The sequence below is a fragment of the Strix aluco genome, chromosome 14 (genome assembly GCF_031877795.1).
Source record: "Strix aluco isolate bStrAlu1 chromosome 14, bStrAlu1.hap1, whole genome shotgun sequence".
In the NCBI taxonomy this organism is placed as follows: domain Eukaryota; kingdom Metazoa; phylum Chordata; class Aves; order Strigiformes; family Strigidae; genus Strix; species Strix aluco.
In genome coordinates this window covers 18406562-18420142 of record NC_133944.1, presented here as the reverse complement: position 1 = coordinate 18420142, position 13581 = coordinate 18406562, and the positions used below count along the sequence as shown (strand labels likewise).

At 36.3% G+C, this 13581-nt stretch overlaps 1 protein-coding gene across 11 annotated transcripts in view; it reads right to left on the bottom strand.

The window, feature by feature from the left end:
• Positions 1–13581, bottom strand: part of FTO (FTO alpha-ketoglutarate dependent dioxygenase) — a 257836-nt gene that overhangs the window by 218276 nt on the left and 25979 nt on the right. The window lies entirely within an intron of this gene.

Sequence of the window (13581 nt, the reverse complement as noted above, 5' to 3'; positions counted from 1 at the left end):
GAAGTTATTGATGTTGCCTAACTTCTACCGAAGTCTGTCACTGGAATCATAGGACGTTAGAGCTGTGAAGTCTAAGGAGCTGCATGCTGTGTTTATGAGTGGGAAACACACCGTGCACCAGTTTTGGCTGGGATAGAGATGATTTTCCTCACAGTATCTAGCATGGGGTTAAGTTTTGGATTTGTGCTGAAACCAGTGTTGATAATACAGAGATGTTTTCGTTATTGCTGGGCAGGGCTTACACAGAGCCAAGGCCTTTTCTGCCTCTCACACCTCCCCACCAGCGAGGAGGCTGAGGGTGCACAAGAATTCAGGAGGGGACACAGCCGGGACAGGTGACCTCAACTGACCCGAGGGATATCCCAGACCATATGACATCACGCTCAGCATATAAAGCTGAGAGAAGAGGAGGAAGGAGGGATGTTTGGAGTGATGGTGTTTGTCTTCCTAAGTAACCGTTACACATGACAGCCCTGCTTTCCTGGCGATGGCTGAGCACCTGCCTGCCCATGGGAAGCGGTGAGTGAATTCCTTGTTTTGCTTGCATGCGCGGCTTTTGCTTTACCTATTGAACTGTCTTTACCTCAACCCGTGAGTTTTCTCACTTTTACTTTTCAGATTCTCTTCCCCTGTGAGGGGAGGGAGTGACCGAGTGGCTGTGTGGTGCTTAGCTGCAGGCTGGCGTTAAACCATGACATACTGACATGGTGCTGTTTCTCCTTGAATGGCCCAAGGAAGCAGAAAGGAACATTAAGAATCACCACAACATTTTGGGAAGCACTGCATATCTGCAACGTGGAATAGTACAACCTTCACTGGGATGTAATATCTAATTACTGTAGCAAAGTAAGAGGAAACACACTGACTAACAACCAGAGAACGAACCAAGGATCTCCTGACTGAAAACCAAGGGCTGACACAGCTTGAAATGCAGACTCAGAACCTTTGTGACAGGCCTGTAACTTCAGTAGATGTAGACGGACAAAGAACTTTCAAACACACACGCGAGCAGGTCACACTAATGCAGTTTTCCACAACCACCAGCAAGATCAAAGATGCAATTAATTTTCTTGCAGCTTTTCATCATTTCCAGAAAATAATGAGCCTTGCAGGATGTGTGGTCTATATGTATTTTGATAGGTAATGGTAGAAGTGTCCGAAGTGTAATAAGGATACTTAAAAGAACTTAAAAGAAATGTTAAAATATCATCCAGAAGAAACAGCAGTCAAAAGTAAAGTGAAAAGAAAATGGATACTTGAGAAAAAAAAGTATTTCCTTAAATACTTAAGTTTACCATCAAATGTGGTTTCAAAGTCCCCTTGATAACACTGCGGTAGATAGCATTAATGTAGAAAGAGCAGGTGCTAAGTGCAAGTGCTCGTGCCACGCAGTCAGCTACAAGGACGATCAATAAGGAGCTAGAGCATTAAATTTCACATACTGTAACTGTCATGCCCATTACACAGTATTTGAACATCTTCGTAGGCCATTACAGAATTGTTGGCTCTTGATATTGTTTACAGAACTAAATTATTTTCCAGAGGTTTTGCTAGCACAATAAGCACTATGAAAAGTACAAAAGCACTTATAAGTTTGGTGAAGTTTTAAGACCTTTACAGCCTTCCAAGACATCATATATTTGATTATTTAACTGTATCATTCACTCTGGAATGAAAAGACAGGAAGATGGTTGAAAGTCTTAAAGATAAAAGGAAATGTATTCCAGGAACACTTTTGTGTTAGTCACATTTCACCAGATACACAGCTGATGTATTTTAAAGGAGGTATTTACAGGATAATTCTTGGGAGTACATGCCACAATTAACAAAATCACTGCAGACAGAATACACAGAAGCAAGGGGTATGCTAGGGTTCCCTGGGGTTCAGCTGAAGAAGCAGCACCATGCTTCCTGCCTCTGCTCTTCAATCTTTGTGATTTGTCCTCTTCAAGGACATGATAAACACAGATTTTCCTTCAAACATTGCTCACACTAGAGGAGCCTTTGAGTAGCAGATTTGTGTAATTCCCCCTCCTCTCCCCAAAACAATTTAAAGGCAACCATCACTGATTGGTTAACAAGGTTACAACAAATTTGGTGTCAGACAAATTGTCAACATAGTTCCAAAACAGCACAACCATTGAGATGTTATTTTTGAAGCTACACAGGAGTACAATGTTAATGCAGCTGCATAATTTTTTACAAATTATTTTCAAAGACATAAAAATTACAGATCACATTATGTACATAAAATTAAATATATGCATTAATATTTGTTCAGTGGCAAAAAGGGCAATTTGTAACATTTTATACATTTATAAGGGTAGCCTGTGTAATAAATGCGCAGACATTGTTTTGTATTTATAACACAATATTTTCCTAATTTTGCATAAACTACACCATTGGTCAAGTGATAACAACACTCAGAAAACCTATAAACTGCAGTTGTTGCCTCAACTTCATAATAAGACAACTATTAATGAAACTGTTGAATTTTGGCATATAAATTCAAGAACGATATTGCTACATGGGACTTGCTGAAAGTAGAGAGGGTTTTTTGTAACAAAAATTATTTTAAAAAAACCTCATCGTGAACAATGCAAACGTAGTAAAAACTTCAAACTTAATTAATTTTGTTTAGTTTTAAGGTTTTGTTTTGTTCACAGCCTCTGGAATAAGCCACATGGGGAACAGAAAGCTAACATTATGCTGGCAGACAACCATTAGCAAATTTCAGGGTCTGAAAGAAGGTCAGGCAAGTTCAGACCAGAAATGGGGAGCACAATTTAAAAGAAAGTATAATTAACCATTGGAGATCACCACTGTGTGAGATGAATTCTCCCTCATGGGAATTCTTTTTTATGTCAAGTTTGAATGTTTTACTAAATGATACATTTTAGTTCAGTGGTTCCCAAACTGTTTAGACCAGCAGACTACAATGAATCATCCATATTTCCTTAAGAAGTTCTGCACACACAGCCTAACCAAATAAACTAGAGGCAGTAGAGCCACACTGACTGAAAGTTTGATGCATCTTATTCCTCAGTTTGGTTTTGATTCATCACTTCACCAGTCACCAGTGGTCAGTGAATCAGTGGTCTCCTTGTGTAAGAATCTATTTTACTGAAGTCCTAAAGCTGGTGTTAGAAATTCTCTTCTGCCTCACAACTCATATAAACTTAAACAAGAGTTTGTCAAGATCCCTGTTTCATAGTACCAGGAACATTTAAAGTACTATCCTAAGGTTAAAGAATCACAGCTAAAGAAAGGACTACACAATTTTCTTTCACTCATATTTTATTCTTAAACTGACTTTGCATAATTTAAAGAATAAGCTTAGGGTGTACTAAGAGGTAAAATAAAGAGAACACTGATCTGCTATGAAAGAAGTAGATCTGTTAAGCCATTTCCTTTGTGGCAAACCAAAGCAAATTACATAATGCAAATCAACATTTTGCTTAAGAATACATTTGTTGAGCAAACTTAAGAACAGTTACTTTTTCAAATAATGCTGTTTTAATAAAGCAATCCTAACTCTTGCAAAAGCTAATACCTAATTTCCAGGTTTTATTTATTCCTCACTTGCAATGATCAGTCTAATTTTGCAGAGTAGCACCACTCAACTAAAATCGACACGCACAAAAATTATTTCTCAAGTCTTCTGTGTACATTTGTTCAGGGAAACTTTTGTCTGTCCTTTCTTCCCATACACTTACATTCCTAACTGGTCTAAGAGTCTAGATAACTCTGCTACTATCACTGTCTGTACTTTGTGAATGAAGTAGTACAGTAGCGACAAGTCTTTTTGAAAATCATCTCTTCCCTTCTCCATGCTATTCTCAAATACAGGCTGGATTTCTGAAGGTGAAAAAGAGGCTGGCAAAGAGAAGACCGTTCCAGATTTCAACACAACTCTCCTTCGTTCTATTTGCTCCCTAGAATTATGCTAGAAATATCCTAGAATTATACTACTGCATACTCCTACTGCAAAATTTAATAAACAAACAATTCCTACAAAGAGAACTAACACATTCTAGAATGGTTTGGATTCATTGTTTAAACAAAGGAAGAGAGGCAGCCATAGTGATCTGTAACAGATACTAAAGCTGCACCAGGCTGATAGGAAAATACAGACATGTTTAATCAACTGTGTGGTAACATTCAAAATTGAATCCATGAAATGACCCAATAAAGAAAAAGCACCAAATAGTCTCTGACTGCATTTTTAAGCAAATATTTGTATGTGTTATACAAGTACATCATCAAAAAGCCCACAGGTAAATTAGTACAAGGGAAGGAAGAGGAGTGATGAGGAGAGGTAAAAACCCTTTATAAAAAGAGATATGCACACCCAAAAAAAAATCCTAATATGGAAATACAACTTGACAAAGAGAAGGAATGTTTTGAACTATCATAAAATTAAAGGCACACAGGCAAGTCTCTGTTCAAATGAAAGTATTGCGGACACCTTAAAATTCTAAACTCTCTTGCTTCCTTAGAGGATATGTTGAAGACAAGAATAAATAAATTTCATTTCCTTCAGAATGTCTGCATGGACTCGAGTTAACTATTTTACAATTTGATACAGTGGTTTTATATGTTGAGGTACTCTCACAACTCAAAATTCAAAAATCTAGGCCGCCCTTTTTGACACATAGTATGCATGTCTGTGTTAAAGCCATCTGAGTGACAGCAGCTCAGATGCATTAATAAGGGAGGCTGAGGGCAAGGAACTGACATTAAGAGAAAGCTGTCAAAGCCACCTTTGTTCTTATTTGCTGGCTTAACATGCTGTAGTACTTCCCCTTCTACAATGGAGTTGCTTCAGTGGTAACTAGAACTCAAGAAGGCTGGGTGAAAAAAGAATGAACAACGCAGGATTTAAAAATAAAATTATTGCAAGGGAAGATTTTAAAATTAAATAATATCAGACAACTGCAAGAGCTCATGACCAACACTTAACACTACGTATGCTTCAGTTCCCGTCTAAACTAGAAGTGACAAAGGTTTGATGGTGTCCATGCAGAGCTGAGCTTCCATATGACAAATGCCTCAAAACCACTGTTATTTGAATTAATTCATTATATAGAAATTTAATTAGATTTTTACATACGAGTTTAACTTAAGAAGACTATCCTAATAATTTTGGGAAGCCTTAACTCTATCTGTCCTTGCCATTGCATTTGGAAAGAACCATGACAGGGATCCCTACCACAGCATTTATTCAAGGACATTTTATTTCAAGGACAATATATTTAATTTTCAACAAACTCATTTCCAGCTACTAAAATGCAAAAAAAAGCAAGAGATGTTTAACTCAGGCTTCCCACCTGTATTTTCATACTAAGCAGAGCAACTGTTTGAACATCACAACAGGAGAAAGATCACCTTTAACATGCATATAAGAATTGTTCCTCTGGAACAAAGTACAGCAATCTGTACCAATCTTCATAAAGCATTACAACAGGCTTCTAAAGCCTGCCATTGCGAAGAGACAGCGTACTCTAATTTCTATAGCTCCTCGTTCAATTTCTTTTGTTCTTTAAGTTGACAAGTTAACTGTCCTGTGCCTACAAGTTTTCAATAGTCTATTATAAAAAGACTCAAATTTGTTTGCATTACACACCACAGGGATTAAAAAGGAGTTAATATATATCCATTCAAAACTATTGTGCAGAAAATAGATGTGTTGTACAGGGCTTACGCTGTGACCCGCTTAACTTTATTCATAGAATGCACAATCCATCACGTACAAAAACAGAGGGAAATGTGAGGTGTTAGTAAGTACCACTGTTAGTGAGAAATTCTGCTAATTATTACACCAAATAAGCATAGTCAACAGGCCAGAGCTGTGAGAGGGCATGTTTCAGGGCATTAAATGGCTGCCTTGGATGGAGATGAATATATTACACTATGCCCTTTAACAATAAAACAATTTCCCTGACACTTACAAATCCAGGCAGCTCTAGTAGTGCAGATGAAGAGCTCAAGACTGTACTTGGCATACAACGATGTTTCAGTGCCACCTAGTGACGTGCACTTTAACTTTATTGTCTCTTAAGATTTATAGTACATGAAAAGTTCAAAAGCTAATTCAGCTCAAGTGTGGAGTCCGCACAGTACCGAAGAGAAGCTTCACTCTTTGCCAAGAAAAGACAGACAAAGAGAGGTCATAATGAGACGAACTCCTCCCCTTTCTTTATAACTGAAACATACGCTTCCTTAAATAGCTGATAAAGCGTTACATACATTTTTATTACAGTCTGCTCTTACAGTCAAAAGAGAAAAGCCTTGCAGGAAAGGACAAAACCTGGTATATTTTAAAGCCTATACTGTGCACAGGAAGGTTTAGATAGCTTGGATATTTTATGAAATTGATTTTAGGAAAATATTCCATCAATTTAATAATTTCTAAAATTATTTCTTTCCCCTGTTTGACTGGACTTTATTGCTATTGTTTTTGTTGTTATTATTTTTATCTGGAGTGCTTTCACAGCTTAAGGAAGTGTTTCAGAGACTGTAAACTTTGCACATTCACTCCTTGTTTGCATTCTGACCCTTTGTATACTTCTGCCACTGTATTTGTTATCAGTACAATGGAGATTACAGCCATTTCACATCTGTTATCCTGTTGCACTTCTGCCCATTAGTACTGCAGCTGAACGTTTAGGTTGATTCAAACTAACTAAACTTTGCAGTGCAACCTAGCCCAAAAAAAGCTGTGAAGAGGCTGAAATATATTTTATGCTGAATATAAATTAATGTCTGTATTGAATACCAGCACAACTGTCTACCAATGCAAAAAAAAAAAAAAAATTACATGCTTAGATCAAGTTAAAAGCAGAGATTACAAAAACATTTTGCTAATATAATCCCCAACATTAGTCTCTGCATTTTTATTTCACAAGATTTTTACAGGATTGACATATAACCTCTATCACAAAATTTAAAGATAGATGCTTAAGAGATTGCTTTTAAAATAATTTCTCCAAATTCTGAAGCAGCAAGGAGAAGTGTGATGGGGAAGAATGAAGAGGAGAACTAATGGCTTTTGAAACATTGCTCGTGAAAACATTATACAGGCTGAAACAGAACTACGCTTTCAGAAAGAGTTTGTCTAATTTAATTTCCCTAACCCAAACTCAGTGAAATCAAAATATAAGATTTAGCAGGGTTTTGCATGTGCTCAGATCCTGACTATTACAGAGTCTGGACCTTGAAGATTATATGATGAACAAAGAATCTTCTTAATTTATGTATCGGCATCAAAAAACCACAGAAATTATGTGCAATGCAAGAAGATTCTCAAGTTAAAATTCTCACCTTGATGGTTAGATTAAGACAACACAACCTTGTGGATTAAACCTTCTACTGTATTAGGCAAATAGTTATGATGTAAAAAAGCCCTTCGAAATCCAACTGGGAAAAGCTTCACTCAGTGAGTGGGCATCACACTGTAACTAAGTTTGGAAGCCTCTACTGCAAATATACTTTAGATGTTTTAATCTGCACTCTGCCTTAGGACCTAAGCTGCTGCCACAAGAATCAATGTTGTCCCTACTTTAAATAGCAAATAAAAAAGGAAAATAATCTTCTTCCTTACATGTCATATAGAATTCTACGCATGGCTTCTCAAATTACACTTCCAGTTTCAAAGGAAGTACTTGTACTTCCTCGAGTACTTTCACTGCTATCACAACTTGGAAAGCTTAAATGAGGAGACCGGAGGAAAGATGCACTGATACAAAGCAATGAACAATGGTTTAACAGTTAAGGAACCATAGAGTCCACAAGAGAAAGGCGGCAGTATTAAGAGTAAAAAGCAACTGTAACTCCCTGTTTACCACAGCAATACAAAAAAAGTTCAAAGTTTGATGATCACAGAATTATATTGATGTCCAAGCTTTTAAGAATCTGTCATATTTTATTGCTTTTAAAAGAATACTTCATTTTTTTCTAACAGCAGTTGTGTTAGAAAGAAAGAGGATTTAAACTAGAATAACTCCTGATCAACATGTTAGAAGTTTTCATCCAAAAAGATCCTAAACTACTAGTTGCCTTGGGAAATACATGCAGAACTTCTCCAAAATAGGTATCTTTTCTTAAGAATCCCAAGATACGTAGCCCTCTGAAAGCCAGGGGTATGCTACTTTACTAGATTCCAGATGCAATCTTTAAGGTAAATGCTGCATAATTTCCAATTCTGGACATCCAAGAAGCAAACAAGGAATATGGGCTAACTTTTAGACAATGGAACGAGCCCACTTGGACTCATTTCAGTCCCCATTCAAAACATCTCTGCTCACATCCACTGGCATCAAGTTATCAACATTCTAGCTCTGTAGGCTACATCAATTTTACAGCCACAGAGGAATGCTTCTCAGAACAGCTATCACCTGCAAAACTTTTTACCTCAAAGTAAAACTCATCCAAGAGGAGAACATGTCACATTAAATTTCTGTCACATTCCTTTTGTAAAACATATCATTCACATATCAGGAAGATAATATTTCTCCCCCTTGCTGTACACCAACCCTTTCCTTCACAGGATTAAGATTCTTTCCTTAAAAGCAGGAGAAAACATATGCCCTTACACCTTAAGAAACGCTTGACTGGCCAATGCTTAACTGCTCATATGCCTTAGATATTCCACATTCGTAATCATTCATATTCTCCAGGATGCTGATTACTTACAAACATTGAGCGGCTACCCATGCTGAAGCCATGTCTCAAATGAATTGCTAAGTGTCTTTCCAACAAAAGCAGTAGGCAGGGGAAGAATTCGAAGCAAACAAGTAAAACAAAGTTTCCAGTATCCACTTCCAAGGAATTATCTTTGCTACAGAATACTAAAACAAAACAAAACACAACCTCACGGATGGCTTAAAGCAATGAATTCTAAAATTGTGGTATATGGTCTCTTTTGCTATTATAAGAAAATGAATATATGAAAAAGTGGCTTGATAGTAGTCCATTTTACTTCATTTTCAATATGAATTTTTTTTAGTTACATGACATGACAGATCATTAAATGCAAACAGGTTCATCATAGTAATACAAACTTCATAGAGTATTTAAAAAAAACTCAATTTACTGTCACCTTTGTTTAATTTCTTTCCTTTAACTAAACACTATTTGGAATGCATTAAAAATGATAACCTCTAATAAAATTCATTTAGTCTTCAGTATAAAAATTAAATTGTTATCCTATGCTTCTGATACAGTAATTTCCTTTTAAAATTATGTGGAAAGTCAAGCATGACCCATTTTTAAAAGTGCAGTGCAAGCAATATCAACTGCTCTACAATCATAATTTGCAGGTTCGCCCAAAAACAAAACAAGGGCACATAAACAAGTGTCATGCACTTCAAGGACTCTGGACATCAATAAAATGGATTTACTTCCATGAAAATGCTCAACAGTGGAAAGGGCAGGAGGGAGAAGGATCTTGCTTCTTGCTTTCATTAATTCTTTTGAGTATAGCCACAGTACAACTTCCATTTGGACACAATTCTCAAGACAGGTCCTATGTTAGAAAAAACAATGTAAAACTAAGGTAAAACAGAGCGATTCTGAGCTTCTAGTAACATACAGCTAAAAATGTATTTTTGATTCATATTAAACATTTGATTATTATCCAATTATTAATTCTCATTCCTGAACTTGGTAATAATTTTTACATTGTAGTAGGTATGGAGTGATACCAACACCAGGAGATTATACCGATGAAGTCTTGTATGACAGTAAAGATTCACAGATTTTAAAATGTCATATAAAATAGGTACACTGAAATACAGTAGTTGTGAGGCCCAAACAACTACTTTTATAAGACATGTCTTACAGAGAAATGCTGCTAGTTATTAACAGAAAGTTGTCCTATAGAAAGGAATACTATATTACACTGGGTTTTATCCACCTTACTGTATAGACAGTCTCTCTTCTGCTGTCAAGATGCTTTTGCTATATGTAAATATTTAATGTTATTACCATCATTCACTCAGTGCTCATATTGTCTGTTCAAGCATCTATTACTGTCTGCTAGATACACTTGAGGATAACATTTATTCATGTCTACTGCTCAGTCACATACAGGCCTTACTTCTCAAAGATTTTTCAAAGTTCAATAATTTATTAAACTCTTCACAAAGGTCTGTATCATTTGCAAAAATGCCTAACTGTAGAGTATGCAAAACTAGGATTTTACTTGTGCAAGTATATGCACTGAATCAGGTCTCTTCAAAGCCATCTCTCAGTTTGTATGTAACAGAGAAATCTGCATATGAAATATATAAAATGAAGCATAATATTTCATAGTCCATAGCCTTAATTTCACCTGCATACAAAACGTCAAATGAGGACAATACAGGAGTGACTGGGTTTTCAAGGTGCTTAAGGCTGGTCTGTTTGTTCAGTCTTTCAGGATTGAAACAGAAGCACCTAAGTAGGGAGAGCTTATAAAAGTCTCATTCAAAATGACAAAAGAGAAGCCTTTAACAAGAAGATACTTGAAATATAATATGGTAATAACTTTTAAGGAAAATGTTGTTGAAATGAAAGAAAAATAATTAGCTATATGAGAAGTAGGATAGTCTCGCTAGTGGTCTGAAATAAGTTTTTGTTTCAAATACCAGTTTTAGTTTAGACAAAAGAGTTTTGGTTTTGTTTTTTTTTTTTTTTTTTAAGGAAACAGCATCACAAACAGACCATCCCAGAAAGTGGAAGACAGCACAATTATTCCTTCTTTCCCAGTGGACCATCACCCTTTATGAACAAATGACAAGATCCAGCTATTCATCAATGAGGCAAGAAGGAAATGAAAATGTTGAATTCAAAAGATCTGCCTTTCAGTTAACATCCTTAATGTAAATTAGGGTTAAATGTGAATAAAATTAATATTTAATCACTTGAAAAACTTCCATTCCTTTCTTCTCTTTAAACACTAAAACTTAATTATAAAATAATGTAAAACAAGTGTAAATTTAAAAGAAACATTTTGAAGATTTGCATTAATAGTTCAAGACCTATTGACACTGAAGAAAAGAAGGGGAATCCCAACATTATGTTGCTTTAAAGTAACGTGTGATTCTATTGCTTGCCAACAGACAGCAGGAGCCCAAAGACACAGGGGAGTTCTGCGGTAGGGAAGAAGGGAGACGGCAGCATGGAATGGCACTGCAGGAGGACAACATAGCAAGGCTGACTTCGGGTAAAAAGGCAGTCAAGTACGACTGCAGGAGTGGGGGAGCGCTGGGGAGAAGAAACCCAGTCTTCCTAACTGCTAGAACAGCATCTCAATATATTGTTTTATGTATCGCCACGGAATAAAAAGTTCACGTCATATAGGGGCACAATCCAATATTTAATTATGATGCAGCACCATAAACAGAAAATAGTGCAAAAACTGAGAAAAAAGCATCTGACATCAGCACAAAACCCCTCCAAAATCTTGCAGCTCTTACATAATCTAAACTGCTACCCTCTCAAACCTTCGCCATGAAATCCCACACAAAGCGAACCCTATGTGCCCTATGGTTTTGCACACAGTGGTTACTGTTACACTGTCTACATTTACCATCAGCTACCACGCTGTCATATGGGAAAGCTAACAGTTTTTCTCTAACACAGAACCTTTTACATGGTAAAAAGAAACATATAAAAAATCAGATTTTGATAAGTTGTATCTCCATGAATGACAATTTGGCTGTAAATAACTGAGAGGGCTCACTCCACCATTATTCTCTATGCAAACCTTGAGCTAATCCAAGGTTAGAAGTTGTTGCCACAAACAGTAATGAAATTCAAAATCTCTGAAGTGTTTCCCATTCCCTTCTGGAACATAACTGAAACAATTTGTCACTTGCAAAAAAATGTAGACAAATGAAAGACAAGAGCGAGCTTTCAGGGGAAGCAGCAGTCACACAGGGTATGCATTTGAATGCTGAAAACTCAAATCCAAGAAATTCTTTCAAATCAGTTTTTGACTACTAAGACTTGAAATCTTTATCTTCCTCTCTTACACCCTAAAACTTCCTCCTGCACCTACTAAACTTCTTTTGACTAGAATTCTTTTGAAGTTATAACCTACTTCAAAACATTTTGGCTTCTACGAGGAGGCAGCATGTTCTGTGAAAAATGGTTATATAAGTAACACAGTGAATTCTAATACTAACATCATTCAACAAAAAAATCCAGCAGCACTGTCACTAAAGCATACCACTCTCAAAAGTACAGTTTTACTAAAGTGAACACACCACTAATAGACACCATCGCTCAGTCTCACAAACTGTACTTAGACATAATGCGGCTTTTCCTTCCAAAGGGAAAGCTCAAAACTAGTGGAGTATTATGGTTAACCTTTCCACACACGGACAAGCTCAGTTGCACTATACAGCATATTTCTCCCTGGAACAAGCACAGGTAGTCATTTCATTTCTGCCCTGCTCAAGTCAAAGATGAGAGAGAGAAAGTTATATTTGGAAAACAGCATCAAAATAAGAAAGAGGAAATTGATTATCTGCAAAATACTTTCTTCAGTACAAAGAACCCAACGCTCCACCAAAACTATAAAGGTTTATTAGACTTGACCATCATAATGCTGGTGTTCTGTTAAATCCATTTTTCTGGTTATTTAACTTCTGCTAACTGAACTTTACTAATGCCTAGTAAAAGAAAGCGGTCTTATCACCTGCCAAATAATAGGTTTTCTTGCCCATTTCTACAATCACTTTGTTTACATGGACTTTGTTGACTGTACCACACAACATTTTAAAACCTGAATCCCAATCAGGGCTACCCTCATTAAAAATATGACCTTTCACCTTCTATGAAGCACTGCTAACATAAATTACATTTTGTTGTAGCCCAAAGGTGATAGAGATGAGAGTAGGATAAACAAGGTATAATACAAAAGCCAGTTGGGTCAGCCTTTCATTACAGCCCTTTCAAAAGCTATTAATCTCGCTTGTAGTCAGTAGGCTGAAAATAATTACTTCTTCTAACCTATGTTGTACTCAAAAGTAGCAATAAGGACAGGTCATGCAAGACATAAATAATTCTTGGTCCTCATAAAACCACTTCAAATGGTATTAGGTGAACATCATGGCATGTTACTTCAAATCTCACTGACAGGAGGAATCTCAACAATATCAATTGTACATTATGCTACGTCATATCAGCTGCATTTGGCCATAATATACCACAAAGAATGGGTAAGAATCACGATAAATTCAAACCAACTATAAAATAGTTCCTTAAGTTTTAAAATGTGAATAGAAAAATGCTATTCATCAAGTTCAGCTTAATTTATCTTTCAAATCACGGTCCACATTTAAAACAATATAAGAAAAGAACCTTACTTCAGTCTACTTAGCGTGTCTTAGTTGCCTTCTGACTTACAAGGATTAACACTGACATTTATCAAATTAAAAGAAAAAAAGATTCTTGTGCTGGTAGGGGACATGAGGATCCTGGGAATCACACATTACTAGACAGCAGCTCAGTAAAAAAAAAATAAACTTCATAACTCAATGAAAGTTTTATATACTGTCTGGAGAACAGTTACTTCAAAATTACATGTTAAGA